Source organism: Oncorhynchus tshawytscha, unplaced genomic scaffold, assembly GCF_018296145.1.
Source record: "Oncorhynchus tshawytscha isolate Ot180627B unplaced genomic scaffold, Otsh_v2.0 Un_contig_6860_pilon_pilon, whole genome shotgun sequence".
NCBI classification, from domain to species: Eukaryota; Metazoa; Chordata; class Actinopteri; order Salmoniformes; family Salmonidae; genus Oncorhynchus; species Oncorhynchus tshawytscha.
Window position 1 is genome coordinate 35,001 of NW_024607875.1, and position 5,279 is coordinate 40,279.

The following is a 5,279-nucleotide window of genomic DNA, read 5'->3' on the forward strand; positions in this document are numbered from 1 at the left end:
ATTCTAGATATAGATATTCTAGATAAAGACAGGGACAGATATTCTAGATAAAGACAGGGGCAGATATTCTAGATATAGATATTCTAGATAAAGACAGGGACAGATATTCTAGATAAAGACAGGGACAGATATTCTAGATAAAGACAGGGGCAGATATTCTAGATAAAGATATTCTAGATAAAGACAGGGACAGATATTCTAGATAAAGATATTCTAGATAAAGACAGGGACAGATATTCTAGATAAAGACAGGGACAGATATTCTAGATAAAGACAGGGCAGATATTCTAGATAAAGAAAGATATTCTAGATAAAGACAGATACAGATATTCTAGATAAAGACAGGGACAGATATTCTAGATAAAGACAGGGACAGATATTCTAGATAAAGATATTCTAGATAAAGACAGGGACAGATATTCTAGATAAAGATATTCTAGATAAAGACAGGGACAGATATTCTAGATAAAGATATTCTAGATAAAGACAGGGATATTCAGATAAAGATATTCTAGATAAAGTCTCGGTCAGATATTCTAGATAAAGACAGGGACAGATATTCTAGATAAAGACAGGGACAGATATTCTAGATAAAGACAGGGGCTAGATAAAGATATTCTAGATAAAGACAGGGACAGATATTCTAGATAAAGATATTCTAGATAAAGACAGGGACAGATATTCTAGATAAAGACATGGACAGATATTCTAGATAAAGACAGGGACAGATATTCTAGATAAAGACAGGGTCAGATATTCTAGATAAAGATATTCTAGATAAAGACAGGGACAGATATTCTAGATAAAGACAGGGTCAGATATTCTAGATAAAGACAGGGACAGATATTCTAGATAAAGATATTCTAGATAAAGACAGGGTCAGATATTCTAGATAAAGACAGGGTCAGATATTCTAGATAAAGACAGGGACATATATCCTAGATAAAGACAGCGATAGATATTCTAGATAAAGACAGGGACAGATATTCTAGATAAAGACAGGGACAGATATTCTAGATAAAGATGTTCTAGATAAAGACAGGGACAGATATTCTAGATAAAGACAGGGACAGATATTCTAGATAAAGACGGGCAGATATTCTAGATAAAAATATTCTAGATAAAGACGGGCAGATATTCTAGATAAAGATATTCTAGATAAAGATATTCTAGACAAAGACAGGGGCAGATATTATAGAAATAGACAGGGACAGATATTCTAGATAAAGATATTCTAGATAAAGACAGGGACAGATATTCTAGATAAAGATATTCTAGATAAAGACAGGGACAGATATTCTAGATAAAGATATTCTAGAGAAAGACAGGGGCAGATATTCTAGATATAGACAGGGACAGATATTCTAGATAAAGATATTCTAGATAAAGACAGGGACAGATATTCTAGATAAAGATGTTCTAGATAAAGACAGGGACAGATATTCTAGATAAAGACAGGGACAGATATTCTAGATAAAGACGGGCAGATATTCTAGATAAAAATATTCTAGATAAAGACGGGCAGATATTCTAGATAAAGTTATTCTAGATAAAGATATTCTAGACAAAGACAGGGGCAGATATTATAGAAATAGACAGGGACAGATATTCTAGATAAAGATATTCTAGATAAAGACAGGGACAGATATTCTAGATAAAGACAGGGACATAAAGATATTCTAGATAAAGATATTCTAGATAAAGACAGGGACAGATATTCTAGATAAAGACAGGGACAGATATTCTAGATAAAGACAGGGACAGATATTCTAGATAAAGACAGGGAAGATATTCTAGATAAAGACAGGGACAGATATTCTAGATAAAGACAAAGATATTCTAGATAAAGATATTCTAGATAAAGACAGGGACAGATATTCTAGATAAAGACAGGGACAGATATTCTAGATAAAGATATTCTAGATAAAGACAGGGACAGATATTCTAGATAAAGACAGGGACAGATATTCTAGATAAAGATATTCTAGATAAAGACAGGGACAGATATTCTAGATAAAGACAGGGACAGATATTCTAGATAAAGACTAGATGAATTCTAGATAAAGACATGGACAGATATTCTAGATAAAGACAGGGACAGATATTCTAGATAAAGACAGGGACAGATATTCTAGATAAAGATATTCTAGATAAAGACAGGGACAGATATTCTAGATAAAGACAAAGATATTCTAGATAAAGAAGGGACAGATATTCTAGATAAAGACAGGGACAGATATTCTAGATAAAGACAAAGATATTCTAGATAAAGACAGGGTCAGATATTCTAGATAAAGACAGGGACAGATATTCTAGATAAAGATATTCTAGATAAAGACAGGGTCAGATATTCTAGATTAAGACAGGGTCAGATATTCTAGATAAAGACAGGGACAGATATTCTAGATAAAGACAGCGATAGATATTCTAGATAAAGACAGGGACAGATATTTCTAGACCAGACGGTCAGATGGAGATGTAGGCCTTGTTTCTATTGGACCAGACGGTCACATGGAGATGAAGGCCTTGTTTCTGTAAAGACAGACCTTGATATTCTAGATAATAACTTAAAGAAGGAAGGATGGTGAAGGTAAAGATATTCTGATAAAACAGGGAAGAAGGATGGTAAAAAGGTGTTTGAAAAGAAGGACAGATATTCTAAAGGTGTTTGACAGGGGGAAGGAAGGGGTAAAGGTGTTCTGATAAAGACAGGGAAGATTCTAGATAAAGATATTCTAGATAAAGAAGGGACAGATATTCTAGATAAAGACAGGAAGGATATAAGGTAAAGTTTGAACAGGGAAGGAAGGATATTTTGAAAAGATAGGAAGAAGGATTATTCTAGATAAAGACAGGGACAGATATTCTAGATAAAGATATTCTAGATAAAGACAGGGTGTTTGAACAGACAGATATTCTAGAAGGAGATATTCTAGATTAAGACAGGGTCAGATATTCTAGATAAAGACAGGGACAGATAAAGATAAAGACAGGGACAGATATTCTAGATAAAGATACAGGGACAGATATTCTAGATAAAGACAGGGAAAGATAAAGACAGGGACAGATATTCTAGATAAAGATATTCTAGATAAAGACAGATATTCTAGGACAGATATTCTAGATAAAGACAGATAAAGGGACAGATATTCTAGATAAAGACAGGGACAGATATTCTAGATAAAGACAGGGACAGATATTCTAGATAAAGACAGGGACAGATATTCTAGATAAAGACAGGGACAGATATTCTAGATAAAGACAGGGACAGATATTCTAGATAAAGACAGCGATAGATATTCTAGATAAAGATATTCTAGATAAAGACAGGGACAGATATTCTAGATAAAGACAGGGACAGATATTCTAGATAAAGACAGGGACAGATATTCTAGATAAAGATATTCTAGATAAAGACAGGGGGTCAGATATTCTAGATAAAGACAAGGACAGAAAGAGATATTCTAGATAAAGACAAGGACAGATATTCTAGATAAAGACGGGACAGATATTCTAGATAAAATTCTAGATAAAGACAGGGACAGATATTCTAGATAAAGACAGGACAGACAGATATTCTAGATAAAGATATTCTAGATAAAGACAGGGGCAGATATTCTAGATAAAGATATTCTAGATAAAGACAGGGAAGATATTCTAGATAGGGACAGATATTCTAGATAAAGACAGATAAAGACAGATATTCTAGATAAAGATATTCTAGATAAAGACAGGGACAGATATTCTAGATAAAGATATTCTAGATAAAGACAGGGACAGATATTCTAGATAAAGACAGGGACAGATATTCTAGATAAAGAGATATTCTAGATAAAGATATTCTAGATAAAGACAGGGACAGATATTCTAGATAAAGATATTCTAGATAAAGACAGGGACAGATATTCTAGATAAAGACAGGGACAGATATTCTAGATAAAGACAGGGACAGATATTCTAGATAAAGATATTCTAGATAAAGACAGGGACAGATATTCTAGATAAAGACAGGGACAGATATTCTAGATAAAGACAGGGACAGATATTCTAGATAAAGATATTCTAGATAAAGACGATAAAGGGACAGATATTCTAGATAAAGATATTCTAGATAAAGACATGGGTCAGATATTCTAGATAAAGATATTCTAGATAAAGACATGGACAGATATTTTAGATGAAGACATGGACAGATATTCTAGATAAAGATATTCTAGATAAAGACAGGGACAGATATTCTAGATAAAGACAGGGACAGATATTCTAGATAAAGACAGGGACAGATATTCTAGATAAAAAGATTCTAGATAAAGACAGGGATTCTAGATAAAGATATTCTAGATAAAGACAGGGACAGATATTCTAGATAAAGACAGGGACAGATATTCTAGATAAAGACAGGGACAGATATTCTAGATAAAGATATTCTAGATAAAGACAGGGACAGATATTCTAGATAAAGACAGGGTCAGATATTCTAGATAAAGACAGGGACAGATATTCTAGATAAAGACAGGGACAGATATTCTAGATAAAGACAGGGACAGATATTCTAGATAAAGATATTCTAGATAAAGACAGGGTCAGATATTCTAGATAAAGACAGGGTCAGATATTCTAGATAAAGACAGGGACATAAAAATATCCTAGATAAAGACAGATATTCTAGATAGATATTCTAGATAAAGACAGGGACAGATATTCTAGATAAAGACAGGGACAGATATTCTAGATAAAGATGTTCTAGATAAAGACAGGGACAGATATTCTAGATAAAGACAGGGACAGATATTCTAGATAAAGACAGGGCAGATATTCTAGATAAAAATATTCTAGATAAAGACGGGCAGATATTCTAGATAAAGATATTCTAGATAAAGATATTCTAGATAAACAAAGACAAAGACAGGGCAGATATTATAGAAATAGACAGGGACAGATATTCTAGATAAAGATATTCTAGATAAAGACAGGGACAGATATTCTAGATAAAGATATTCTAGATAAAGACAGGGACAGATATTCTAGATAAAGATATTCTAGAGAAAGACAGGGCAGATATTCTAGATATAGACAGGGACAGATATTCTAGATAAAGATATTCTAGATAAAGACAGGGACAGATATTCTAGATAAAGATGTTCTAGATAAAGACAGGGACAGATATTCTAGATAAAGACAGGGACAGATATTCTAGATAAAGACAGGGATATTCTAGATAAAGATATTCTAGATAAAGACAGGACAGATATTCTAGATAAAGACGGGCAGATATTCTA